This window comes from Branchiostoma belcheri, unplaced genomic scaffold (assembly GCF_001625305.1).
Source record: "Branchiostoma belcheri isolate BF01 breed outbred unplaced genomic scaffold, Haploidv18h27 scaffold94, whole genome shotgun sequence".
Classification (NCBI taxonomy): Eukaryota; Metazoa; Chordata; class Leptocardii; order Amphioxiformes; family Branchiostomatidae; genus Branchiostoma; species Branchiostoma belcheri.
This window is the reverse complement of record NW_017804620.1, coordinates 1,077,691-1,092,690: the sequence shown is the minus strand read 5'-3', so window position 1 is coordinate 1,092,690 and position 15,000 is coordinate 1,077,691. Positions and strand designations below refer to the sequence as shown.

At 41.2% G+C, this 15,000-nt stretch overlaps 2 pseudogenes; both read right to left on the bottom strand.

Moving 5' to 3' along the window:
* Positions 1-780: 780 nt before the first annotated feature.
* LOC109461569 lies at positions 781-2,043 on the bottom strand (annotated as a pseudogene).
* A 7,520-nt stretch (positions 2,044-9,563) lies between these two features.
* The window catches only part of LOC109461568, a 5,710-nt pseudogene continuing 273 nt past the window's right edge, over positions 9,564-15,000 (bottom strand).

Sequence of the window (15,000 nt, the reverse complement as noted above, 5' to 3'; positions counted from 1 at the left end):
GAAACCTTGCTTTTTTTCGCCCGCTCGCATTGGATTTGGAGCTGCGGTGGATGTCATCCATAAAATTTACTTGCTGTGGCCTAATGGTCGTATGCACAGTACAGGAGTGACGCATATCTTGATAGCCACGCCTAACGCGTTCTACTAGAGCATGTACCGACACTGGACTGCAGGAGATTAACCAACCAGAAGAGAGCGTCATATACGAGATATAACGAAAGTTCTGATTCAAAATGTAACTGTGTGTGTTTGTTAAGTGTGAAACCCTTACCACGCCATATTTTCTCTCGTATGTTACGCTTGTAGATTTGCCTTTGAGGCAGCATCGAATGTTCAATGCTGTGTACAGTAAGAGTTTATCATGGCGGTAACAGTACACTATTCTTATTTCATACAATAATGGACATATACTGGTCATCACGTCAAAGGTCCATTCGGTAAGTCTAATGCTGTACATATACATCTATGCACGATTTTTGCTCTTAGGATTACTGAATTAATGATGATACGTTTATTTTTTTTGCCAGCTTTTGCTCTGAATCTAGTTGCAAGTAACAAGAAGAACAATATTACATCTGACTGTTTTCATTTAGATGGTACCTCTCTGTCGTCCCAGAAACTCTATTGGAATGTAAATGTTGGTTATATTCTGCTAAAAGTATATTATATTAATATTGGTGATGATATGTTCTAAAGTTTAGTTCCTGTGGTGTCCCTGTGGTATTAAAACTGGACAATTTGTAATCTTTTACAATTTGTTTACAAGGTGATTTATTTTAGCTACTTGTACTTGTACAATTCGACACAATTTCCAAAAGAACACGCTACAACAATGTGTCCATCATGTGTCAGTGTGATTCCCCAGGGTCCTTCTCCCATTACCATAGCCACAGTTCTCAGATACGTCCCTTAAGGCCTGAACACCAGTAGACGGTTGTTCAAACGGTCCACTACAATGACGTTACCTTCCGGGTCTAATGTTATCCCGCTTGGATATTTTAGGAGCTCTCCCCCATTCTCTCCCTCTGTAAAGAAATTGAACTTCAGATTTCCCTCGAGGTCAAACACGAAAACTTTATGAGCATCGAAATCAGTGACAAAGAACACATCACGGGACTCGTCAGTCGTGATGAAGCCGTTCTACCAGGACCTGTACCGGGAACTGCGGAAGATCGACCCCAAGATGGCGGATGCAGTCACCACTAGTGTCATGTTTTAGATGGTCGTATGCACAGTACACATATCTTGATAGCCACGCCTAACGCATTCTTTTTTTTTTATTCCAACATGATGGGTACTGTAAATGTTCCTTGCCGATCTCCCGGATGAGGCTCCCGTCATGCTGCAGGAGGAGACACGACTGCTGTGTGTCGTCTGCCACCACAATGCGGCCGTCCTTCAGTACTGCAACTCCAGTCGGATTTAATAAACAGTCAGGTTGTAGTGTCTTCTTAAGCTCTCCTTCACGCGAGTACACCCGGACTGCTTGACCGCCAGTGCCGGAAATGTTTCGGCACGTCACAATAAACTGTCCGTCGGGGTCCACGTCAATGCCCCAATGATCCTCACCGTCCACTGGGAAACACCGAAGCGACTGACCAGTCTTGACATCGAATATCTGAACCCCTTTGTTCCCGCTCTCCAACACTGCGATGTTACCGATGCCAATCGCGATCGTACCGACCCAACTATCGACAAGTTTAGGCCACAGCAAGTATTTTTTTTTTATGGATGACATCAGTGCGCGCATTGATTTTTGTCTGATGTTAGAAAGAAAAAAAAAAGAAATTTTGTATCCCCCTGACAGTGGTCAAAAATGTCTGTTGCCATGCCAGAACGTAGATGGCAGATAAATATGAAGAGAGGAGACAAGAAAAGGCTCTGATTTAATGTTTTGTCCTTTAGCGATGTATTTCATTCATTCTATATATTATTGTGGTTGTGTTAATAAACTTATTTTTCACTTCCTCCATAGTACTTGCTGTAACAGGGTTCTAATGTTTAGTTTCACTTATTCTAGAAATAAAAATTTTACATAACCATCTGGTAAATTGCTACACTGCTACGAGCTTAAAGATGGAAAATTGGCCAATAAGGTCGACCTACGTGAGGTAACAAAAGGTAGATTTTAGAACGTTTTCTCAATAACCTGTAGTACACATGTTAAACAAGAATAATTACAGTATCTCCTCTATTGTATGTCAAAGTACTAGTAGCTCCTTCTCTATTGCGGTAACATCAGTATATACCAGTAACCTCTCTATTATTCTTGCGGTATATCTATACACTGGTAACTCCTCCATTATATTCTTGCAGTATATCTAGTATATACTTAGTAACTCCTCTATTGTTCTGGTATATCTATACACTACTAACTACTGTTCTATTCTTACAATATATCTAATATTGTTCTTGCAACTTATCTTTTCTTGCAGAATATCTATATACTATAGTATGTCTGTATGCTTAGTAGCTCCTCCTCTGTTCTTGGAATATATCTATATTTCTACTAGTAAAAGTTACTTAGTGAAGGCAATATCCGCAATGCTATAATCAATATAACAGTATAGTCTGCTAGAGTACATTGCTAAGGCAATCGTGAATGGATTTATGGATATGAATATGAATTGTTGTCACCAACTTGTATGGAATATGCGTTCTGAAGACCATCCCTAGAACACATGATGTAGCTGGATTCGATTATATTTACTGAATTTCACTAAACGCAACTTATGTATCTGCATTTAGTATGGTGGCAATAACATAGCAGTTTGGGGACCAAAGACCTGTTATTCTGTTGTTTTTTTTGTTCTTAGCTAGTTTATTTGACTGCATGCAGAAGTACTAGAAGAGAAATAAAGAATGAATCCCCTCGAATTCACATTGTAAAACTAACCAAGAAGATACAGCAAAACTATCCAGATTTTTTCCATACACACACACAGATGATAAAGAGAGAAATGAAGAGGAAAAGGAATAGATAAAGAAAAAAGAGGGGAGATCGAGCGATAGCCATGAAAAAAATTGTGCAGATCCCCAATTGTGGACGTCACCGTATATTTCAGTTATCATCCAACATAGTACAGATCATTTTAATCTCCCAACTAAGATTAAAACAGCCACTAAACGTTTCATCGGCATATCGTCATGTTAGTCTGTTGTCTCTCCAACATCGTATAGACCTTATTTTTCCCTCTAGTGGGGCAGATAACTGAAATAATCTTTCCCTCTAGTGGGGCAGATAACTGAAATAATCTTTCAAATTGTGATACAAGCACCAAACTTGGTACAAATACTCATGTAACATGACTCTTTTGAAAAAGTGCGCGGGCCACTTGATTTGACTTTTGTCGCCCCCTAGCGGCGCTTTTTGATATACTGCAGCCGACATTCCGGGCTTTGTATCTCCTGTTCTAAACATGCTACAGTCATGATTTTTATGTGGTAAAAGGCTGTTAAAATAAGAAAGAAGTGACGTAAATTTGGTGTCTCTAGCAGCTTGCGTTGGAACTGCAGGGGCGTTTTTTGCGGGTGCACAATTTGCCCCAAGTGATTACGCTAGGGGGCGCCAAAAGTCAAATTAGCGCCCTTGGACTCCAAGTTAGAGCAAATTGTGCACCGGTAAAAACGCCCCTGCAGTTCCAACGCAAGCTGTTAGAGACACTTAATTTACGTCACTTCTTCCTTACTTTAACAGCCTTTTACCACATAAAAATCATGACTGTAGCATGTTTAGAACAGGAGATACAAAGCCCGGAATGTCTGCTGCAGTATCAAAAAGCGCCGCTAGGGGGCGACAAAAGTCAAATCAAGTGGCCCGCGTACTTTTTCAAAAGAGTAATGTCTCATGAATATTTGTACTAAGTTTGGTGCTTGTATCACAATTTGAAAGATTCCTCCAAAATTTGATGTCATCTACTCCACTACTCGGTTGAACAAACACACAGTTAATAAGTTCAACCCCCATGTATCTATTGTCCTGGGTCATGTAACCACACACACAGGTAGATTGTTCGGGTTGACAACCTATTCACGAGTTTCCCATCCCCAGAATGCAACGCGAAATCGCGGGGGTAACCCTCATTTGCATAGGACAGGAAGGCATCGGAATGATCCTGTTGACGTTAAACAGCTTGTTTTTCACTGTATTTTGAGGTGTCGGGGCATTTTATGCATTTTATGCTCAACGTTAATTAAATTACTATGGGTTGAATCTGAAAACAAATAGAGAATGAATTTGTTTTGAATATGTGGTTTGTAACGTTATGGTGGTGACGCTATACTGATGCTGTAACGTTACAAACCACATGTTCCCTGTTGAAAAGAACACTAAAACTTCATTCTCTATTTGTTTTCAGATTCGGCCCATAGTAATTTAATTAATGTTGAGCATAAAATGCCCCAACACCTCAAAACTCGTGAATCTTGGCGGGGAAATGGAGCTTCTCTTGCCGGCTACCTTCTCTGGCCAATTAATACCCTTTTTAGGCCGATTTCTACGATTTATTCACCCCGCAAAAGAAGTCTGGTGGAGACTAGCAGAACAGGGCGCTGGCAACTTGTAACACTCACCTTGTCCAGCCACAGTCGCGGCAGTGCGGACTGAGGATCGCGGCCGATGGCCCCGGCTTTGCTTGTTATTTATCCAATCACAGTCCGGGGCTGTTCCAAAATAGCGACCTTTTGCGTTTCCCGACTACAACGTCCTTGTCACCACGCAACTGTCCGACAACACTTTCTGCCCATCCTGATACAACGCTTCCAGAATCTTAAAGGGTTCGAACCGATCCTGTGTGTGAAAACTTCTGCTCAGTATATCAAATACGAAGCTAAGTCGCGTCAATGGACTCCGCTGGCAGTAGACGCCGTCTCGATCAGACTGATCAAAACTCAACAGAAACGGTCAATTCCAACAGATTTTATTTTGTTCCAGTAACGAGAGGTACGAGTGGTGGTAAATTCTTCGTGTAATAGGACAAAGGACAGTTTACCTAACGTTTGTCAGCCATTTCAACGCTTGGAAACTCGCTGTAGAGATGCACCCCAAAATGGCGTCGCACGGGACATGAGGGGTGATGACGTCATGATGACGTGTGGTGAATAAGCTCTATTGTCCCAACGTGTCCTTTAAATATTTTTATGTTATCATATTGGATTCCTACGTATAGGATGAAATTGAATGAAATCAAAATAACGTTGTGGGTATGTGGAAGAAGGAAGATCAAGGTCTACTATGGGTCACCTGGCGGCTATCCTTGGCACTGCAGCAGGATTTCCGTTTTTCTGCCCTGGACATACTTTGGGCTTCATATTTATTGTCAGATAGACTTTTATGTAGTTGGAAAACGGTGATGATTTGGTTTCCATATCCGTTTGTTTTGAAGCTGCATGCAGGAGAGTTCTTGGTAAGTCTTTTAAAGCACAAAATTCAAGAAAGGAACAACGATTGTTTTTTTTTTTACGATTTCCGGCTTGTTTTGTAGACAAAGATTTGCACAATTAGATGTACATTACGTTGATTTGCATTAATAATGGAAATTTTATAATCCCACTGTTTCTATTGGACTGTAATGCTGTAACGCACGTAATCTATGACAAGTGGAAGATAAACAGAAAGTATGCAAAAAAAGGCATACTTTACATATATACGAACATGTTATGATTTGTTATGATTAGAGATAAATAATGGTAATTTCATATTTGTGACCTATAAGTTAACGTTAGTTAAAACTGAACATCATTATGCATAAGCTACTTAAGGATGCAATGTTAAGTTCAATTCTGTCAAGAGAAAGGGCTACTACACATAAAATATGTGTAATTTAAGTAGAGAAGACCACCAGTTACGTTGATTATGCTAATGACAACTTTGTTTTCATAACCTTTCCTAAACCTTATCTGTATATATTTTTTTTGCTTGGTACAATTTTTTATGTATTATGGTGTATATGAGGGTGTGTATATAGTGTTTGTTTTGCCTATTGTAATTTTTTTTATGTACGCAAACTCTTTCAATTCAGGGATTCTCATCCCTGCTGCAAGGTTTGCTTTTGGTGTTTGAAATAAATAAATCACAGATAAAATCACAGATAATAAATGAGACAAATTAAAACAACAAGATTTATAAAAGCTACCAATGTTTTTTAATGAGATCTCCAAATTCAGATTTAATGTAAAAAGTACAATTATAAGGAATAAATCCCAGACAACGTGAAGAAATGAATGAAATAATTAATTAATTAATTTATTAATTACATGCCAAAGAATTCTGTAGACCACAAGGGCTCATATGACAAGTTTGAAAATTACAAGGGATGGAAGTGAAAATAAGGCAGATTATGAACTAAAACCTGAGGTAAATTAATTGTATAGAATCTCAAAATATACTAAAACATGAGTACGTTGGTATGCAAATATATCCTGTAGGTAAATTACTTTTCGATAAATATCTTATCCCAGACTGTCTGTGAGGATTTTGCAGTTTAAACTAACCTTTCTTTAAATGAACAACCTCAAGTTAGGGTCGTCACTTCAACCTAATTTCGGTAACATTACTGAACAGAAATAAAACGTTTGCCTTAGTCTGTCAGTAAATAGACGAAGTGTTTTGTATGTGTCTTTCATAACACAATCCCAGCAATGTATGAGTGCAATTGGTAAAGGCACAAAAACCTACAATATTGGCATATTTAATTTTGAGTAAAACATCGGGTAGATAGATCAAAAATTTCCTGAAGGTACACTTCTTGCATTGGGTTAAACTTTTCCTCATAGATAGTCAATACAAGAGTCAGTACATAATACATACAGGGCCAAAGAATGAACACATTCTTTCTATTCAATGTACGAAATTCAAATTAAAACATTAAAAATAAGTTAGCATTGAATGCCTTGATTAAACTTTTATACCATATTGGTCTAATAGATAGCAACGCATTGGCATTTTCTATCAACAAAGTATATTAAGCTTCATTGTAGAAAGATACACGGTACTAAAAATTAAATATTACTTCATATTACAATATGAACTCCTGATACAGCTAGGTAATAATGCAAACTAGCACACAAATCATGATTACTTACATACACACACTGACAACATTTAAAATGATTTTGTACATTTGTTCATCACTGTCACAAAAATAGATCACGGCCAGCGTGAATTAACATGTCACTTCTAGATTTAAAAATACTTGCACAAACTTGTCACTAAAAATATCAGTTGTCACTTGACATGACATCATGTGATTGTTACAAATGTATCAAATTTGTCCCATTGTCATATCAACTCAAGCTCAGGATAAGTTCAAGATGTCATGCTAGAAATGAAATAAGCGCTTGTACTTTTTCACTACCGGTAGGCAGATGAATATAGTGGGGCAGATGATTGAAATAATCTTTCAAATTGTGATACAAGCACCAAACTTGGTACAAATACTCATGAGACATTCCTCGTTTGAAAAAGTACGCGGACCACTTGATTTGACTTTTGGCGCCTCCTAGAGGCGCTTTTTGGTACTGCAGCCGACCTTCAGGGCTTTGTATCTACTGTTTTAAACATGCTACAGTCATGATTTTTATGTGGTAGAAAGTTGTTAAAGTAAGAAAAAAGTGACGTAAATTTGGTGTCTCTAGCAGCTTGCGTTGGAACTGCAGGGGCGTTTGTTGCCGGTGCACAATTTGCTCCAAGTGATTACGCTAGGGGGCGCCAAAAGTCAAATTAGCGCCCTTGGACTCCAAGTTGGAGCAAATTGTGCACCGGCAAAAAACGCCCCTGCAGTTCCAACGCATAAAACAAATACAGATACCACTAAGATCTGGACATACCACAATTCTGACCACCAGAACAAGTTTAACATCCTTTTGTACAAAATGTACACACATCCAATGAGGATCAGGTGTTTCATTTGATTTGATTCCACGCACAACCGCTGAAGCAAGTGCTATTTTCTAACACACCACATTATCTTTAACGCACACCCCAGTTTATTTGGCGTTTCTATTCGAAGCTGCAAATCTAGCGACCGTCTCTGCCGTGGAATAATTCGGAAGGAGAATAATTGTATATATGGGACGAAAGGATATCTCTTTGGCTACAAGACAGCTGAGTTTGGTTTCTTCAACCTTATTGAGTTTGGTAAAATCAACGGAAAAAAATATTATTTTCACTCCAAAATCAATGCCCAAAATTGCGAATTTTCGCGTAGGATAATCCCATAGAAAAAAAATTTCCGGCAGAAATGACTGATGCTGGCAGAAAGACCCAAGCCTTGACTATGCCCGAGTAAATTATAAAGAAAATTCTAGTACTGAAATTTTCGAAACCGCCCACGGTGCGAGGGGTTGCAAATCAACTCCTAGGAAGGCGCAGAGCGAAATCTAGGTCAAACGGGCGGATTACACTTGGCGTGCAAGGATACCCGGAAGTAAGGTTCGGAGCCAATCGAAATTTTCACCCCAAAATCACAATTTCTTACACTCTTCAGCCATGTTAATGTTTAATGATATTTCGCGGCAGTTTATGAGAAATATCACCTCAAACTTGGACCCTCAAAACCCTTTCGTCACTTTTTTACCACGGACTACAACGAAGAACTGGGGCGTGCGCCGTTAACAGCAATACACCGGCATACATTTTGTAAACTGTCCTCACATAATTGGAACACTATAATCCAGTTACTCAATAATGCCCCCTCCTATATATAGCTTTATTGTAGTCTAATTATGAGCCTCAATTACTGCAGATCCAAATTACTTCGGCCCAAAGTAAACTTACTAAGGCTACAAACGTTATTTTCAAGATTTCAAAAAAAAAATTTTACCCCAACTTTTTTGTGAGCAACTTAATGGAATATCCAGTAATTTGGATCTCAATGTCAGATTGTGCCACAAAGGAAGGAGAAAATGAAGTTCCTAAGACTAGAACAGGTATATAGAACATACAAAGATCTCTCTTTGAGTTTTAGGAATGGTTGGTATGTTATGGTACTACTATTATATAACAATTCAATTGGTTTGCATTGGTTAATTGCTCTTGAGTTTGGACCAGTTCCATTATACAGCAATGACATACTCCATAAAAACTCCCTTGTACCTTCCACATATTTTTCTTGAGTTTCTTGAATTCCCCTTTAAGGTCACAGTGCATGTTCCCATATACTTAAAACTTCAGTGAAGTATTTTCACATCTGTGCACATTCTCATCACCATTAGTTAAGGAGGCTGAGCTGTTGGATAGTGTCCAGACAAAGTAGGTTGACGGCACGTGGGTGGGGCAAGACTGACAGGCAGAATGACAAGCCGAAAGGTCAGACACAGGAAGTTTGGTGAGCTTGAGAGCATGTTGACAGCAGGTGGGTGGGGAAGATTGACAGGCAGAATGACAAGTGGTCAAAAGGTTAGGCGGTGATCATGAACGTCTAAAATCTACAATTTTGTTTCTTAACAGTTTCTATTCCTGTTTGTTGGCAAATTGTTGCTATGCTTCACTAAGTGCACGATACAGTGTCGGTGTCGGCCATTCAATAACCTGCATACAGGATCATCCTTAATGTGCATCATTATCAGTAGCGGGGGAAGACAGTGATTGTGTTTTTGTCGATCACAACCAGCTGTCCTCCCGGCCCCACTGCCACCCCTGTTGGGTATTCAGCACGCCGGGGGACGGCGATGTGGCGGACATACTCACCCCGGCCTGTGTACACCACCACGCGCTGGTTACCTTCGTCCGCCACCATGATGTGACCGGAACTGTCCGCACAGATGCCTTGGGGGACGATTCAGGTAGCCACCTGTCAGCCCCGGCCCTCCGAACCTCATAACGTACTGCCCGGCGTTGTCATACACGTAGATGTAGTGAGTGTTGAAGTCGGAGACGAAGATGTTGCCTTCCCCGTTAACGGCGACGTACGTCGGCCTCTTCATCCGCCGCTGGCCATCCCACAGATGTTTCCCATCCGGCTGGAAGGCTTGGACACCACCACTGTAGGCAGTGTCAGACCAGGTGACGAAAACGTGGTTGTTGCGCAAGCCCACAGCCATTCCGCGGTGCACCTCCCATGGTGAAGTGTCAGGGAGGTCAAACTTGGCTTTGACATGACCTTCCCTGTCCACCTGCACCAGGGAGTCAGGGCTGGCAGGGTACCCACTCATCAAGACCCACAGGTGACCATCTCTGTCGATGGACACATCATATGGCTCTTTTGCCGGATACCCCAGCCCTGGTGCACCTTGTGGAAACTGGCCCAGGTAGGCACCTGCCATGCTGTACACTTGGAGACGGGATTTGGTCTGGTCAGCCACCCAGATCTTGTTGTCGGGGGAAGCTGCGACTCCGCGCGCGCGGCGCAGTTTTCCAGCCCCCGACTCATCGCCAAAGGTGATGACAGGTGCCCTGCTGCCGGGATCTACGGGAACAAAAGATTGACCTTAACATTACCTCCTTTAATTCGTTTCACGTTAATTTTTTGTCCGGCCGGACTCAGTGCCCACTTTAATTGGACCGTTGTAACATTGGTAGACACTGACCGTTGATAGGCACGACCACTGTAACGGTGGTATAAGCACACAGTCAGGTAGACCATTGCAGAAGCCCTTTATACGCCATGCCATCAAGGTGATGCCAGGTCATGGCATCGCCAAGGCAGCCCAGGCCAGACAGGGCCAGTCCCAGCTAGGCCAGGCCAGGCCAGGCTAGGCTAGGCTAGGCCAGAGGTCAATGCCACCACTTCAAAATTCTATGTCAGCTCTTAACAAACGAAAGAAAAATACCATTTTCTTTCAACTGCATGAATTATGTAGATCAGCTTATGCAAATTGCCAGGTTGCATGGAGAACCAGTCATCGACACGGCTACACTTTGAGGTGTACCATGAAAAAATCAAGGCCCGTGAGCAATAATAACATGAATATGATCCTTATATGTATCTTTTATTGGCCAGTTTTTACTGGTACGTATGTTGAAACGTACGTTCCATATCTTGTTCATGCATTTAAGGCATTTCAGAAGCCCTGGTTGAGAGACGGAAACATCAATAGCTCAGTTGGTTGCGTTTCTGTCGTCAGGTCCTGTAACTCCGTACATCGTAGGATCAAATCCCAGTGTCGGCACTTCGTTTTAATTTCTTTTTTAACATCCATTGTTTTGCTTTTAACATTCACAAGTTAATTGTTCTTACTCAGGAATGTCAATCAGTTAATAATTAAATTGGTACTCTTTTGTATTTTTTTACATTTGTATTTTAGTCTTGCATGTCTTGGTACGCTAAATTCGTCAGTTCGAATCCCGCTGTCGGCATTATTTTACAGTGTCGAAATGCCAGCTTTTTTTTTAAAAGCTCTTCCGACTTTAGGGTGCCTTCATCTAGTTCTTTTTTTTCGGTTGGGCCAGCTTTTTTTAAAAAGCTTTTCTTGTTTCTCTCGTAATACACCGCGTACAGTCAGGTCATATTTTACAGCCCCCCCCTTTATGACACAAAGGTATTTCTTTTATGGGTTGGCATTGGATGTTATCACGAACCTTCAGTGGCGGTTGAAACCGGCTTGTTGATTGGTGCAGGTCCTGCTGCAGTGATGCCGTGTGAGGGACCACGTCCGTGGACCGGACTCACCTAAACAGTTAGAATGGGTCAAATTGTAAACAAACCACCATTTCTGCAACAGACATGAGAAAAATGCTATAATTCCCATTTCCATTTTCTTTCTACCACAGATCTGATTTCCTGTAGTGAAAAGACCTATCGAGCCTATAGAATGACAAAGCTTCCCATCGTCACGAAGGACCACATGTTTTCAACGAACTGATAACTTGTCTACTGTGAGCTTCATCTGATATACCAATGGAAATCGTTCGGGCATCATGGATACAAATTTGATGTCGCCAATAGTCGCCTTTAGTTTTATGTCCATCTTTTATTAGTATTACACAAAGGACAAGGACAATATGAAGTACACTCAAGTTACAACTTATTTTGGTACGCCACATACACACAAAACAACATTAATCAACGGTATGTACTGTAACAGTACATTGCACCCCCTCCCGTTACCCAATGTTGCAATTGGCAGATACATAATTACAATGTACATACAATGTGTAGGAGAAAAGGTAGTGCTTGACTTCTATATCTATGTCTAGTTTGTCTAACATGCGTTTCAATTATGCTATATGACTAGGAGCAGCCACCATAAACCTAAGGAACAAGTACTGACCTTGATGATTATGCTATATGACTAGAAGCAGCCACCATAAATCCAAGGAACAAGTACTGACCTTGATGATTATGCTATATGACTAGAAGCAGCCACCATAAATCCTAGGAACAAGTACTGACCTTGATGATTATGCTATATAACTAGGAGCAGCCACCATAAATCCTAGGAACAAGTACTGACCTTGATGATTATGCTATATGACTAGAAGCAGTCACCATAAATCCAAGGAACAAGTACTGACCTTGATGATTATGCTATATGACTAGGAGCAGCCGCCATAAACCCAAGGAACAAGTACTGACCTTGATGATTATGCTATATGACTAGGAGCAGCCACCATAAACCCAAGGAACAAGTACTGACCTTGATGATTATGCTATATGACTAGGAGCAGCCACCATAAACCCAAGGAACAAGTACTGACCTTGATGATTATGCTATATAACTAGGAGCAGCCACCATAAATCCTAGGAACAAGTACTGACCTTGATGATTATGCTATATATCTAGGAGCAGCCACCATAAATCCTAGGAACAAGTACTGACCTTGATGATTATGCTATATGACTAGGAGCAGCCGCCATGAACCCAAGGAACAAGTACTGACCTTGATGACATCAGCCGATGTCCTTGGGACAGTCTTCATCAGCGCAGTAGAACTTCGCCAGGCAGTAGTGTCAGCGGTGTTACGTCCTGATGTAGTTGTAGCTGGCTGTGAAGAGGTAAACAAACAATATACTTGGGTTGTGCCCATTGATACAAAAGACAACGCGGTTTGAAGAAATCATAGCTGACCCACAAACGCCATCTTACATTAAAGGCATCCAATGCGATTTCATGGCAGCAAAATTGAAAATATTTTAAATAAGTCAATCTTTATGATATTGACAAATGCTGTTTCAAATTACCACATTTAATCTGCATTTCATACTTAGGGCATTTAAAACTGCGGAAACAAGCCCCAAGATGAGTCCTATATTTTCTGGGTGGTACCCTAAAAATCAGCCCAGGGTTCCTTCCAGTAACCATTTTCCGTCAGAATGTTGGACATTTTTGCTTCACGAGGGTCAATATTTCTTGGGATAGTGTTGTTTCAACTCAGTATGTAGGTAAATGGCTAGAATATTGGCTTTGAGTTTGAAAAATCGGGTCTCCGAGCCCTAAAAACTGCACTGGATGCCTTTAATGGTTGAATCGTTGTTTGAGCGTCACGGATACAGCTAAGAAGTCGCCAACAGTTGCCTTCTGTTTTATGTCTACCGTGGCTGCACGTATGGCGGATGTGCAACAATCCCAAAACCAATCAGGCATGGATGCTGACAACTACGCAGTGACAAGCACTGACCTTGACGACGTCAGCAGCTGTCATCAAGGTCAGTACTTCGTCAGTGCTCGTCACCACAGTAGAACTTTGCCAGTCAGTACTGCCAGATGTGTTAGGTCTTGCTTTGCTTGTAGCTACAGCCAACTGTAAAGTGGTAAAGAATCGATGCCATATTTTTGCACTGTTTTTAAGATAAAGTCATTACGAACGTATCTGCAAATCGACAATGATGAAAAGGTCATTCATATATGAATTTAAAAAAAAATTCAATAAACTTACAGAGTCGTGGTTGCCAGGTCGGGAGTAGAGGTGCGTCAGAAGTACAGACACCACGATCAGCAGTGTTACCATGGTAACGGACAATATGGCGGCGCACATCAGCAGGCGGGGGGACTGGTGATGACGTAACCGTTCCCAAAAAGTACGGCTCTCCGGGGCTGGGCCGACGCCTATGAGGGGGGCAGTAAAGAAATATATTGTGTTAATTAAAATTCTTCTCGTAATGGTTTTAATTTGAAAATTGTAATTGTGGTCGTCAACAACAGCACAATCTCTGTGTCAGCGTGTTTTAAGGCATTATCAATAGAACTGAAGATTACTCAACAATTGCTATTGATGGCTTTGTAAACCAATAAAATTAGTGATTATTTTTTGGTAGTTTTAGTTATACGTTTGCATTATCTATTTAGCTCTCGTCATTAAAGCAATAAAAGAGAATAAAATGGCCGATTACACGAAACGTACGAATAAGACAATATTATGTTGTTATATTCTAGTATACCAACTAGGGCTGCGGACCGGTACGCTGTACCGGTCCAATACCGTAAAAATCGTTTCGGTACAGGTCCAAAATACCGGATCATGAAGTAACGAGTATATACCGAAATAGCTAGTTTACACCATGTATATGACTAAAGATAGGTAAATCCTACCACAAAGACGAAAAATTAGCACTGGAAAAGACGTAAACACCGTCGATTGATTTGAGATCCTCAGTCTCACGAGACATCGCGAGAGTGTGGCTGATCCAGGGTTGTGATTGGTCAACAAACTCGAATCAGGTCAGAGGTCAGTCATTATTATTGTTTCTGTGTCATGATTGAAAAAGTGAAGAACACGTGTTAATTTGTCAAATTGTTCAGGTACAGGTACAGGTCCGGACCTGTACCTAAACCTTTGTACCGGTACCTGTACCTGTACCTGATGTTACGTTTAGGTACGCAGCCCTAATACCAACCTTGAGGGTGGTTAACGTTGGAGTCGTACATGGCGTTCGGCTGCAGCTGATTGATGATGGCTTGCGGGTTCAGCAGCATCTGTGGCCAGCTCGGCAGTTGTTGGGCCCCGCCGGGCGGTCCTCCGGGCCTCGGTGTTGAGGGGACAGGTGGTGGGCCGTCATCCCGGTTCAGAGCTGGCCCGAGACCCTGTCTGAACGTGTCGTCATTCTCGTACGTGTGTGCGGC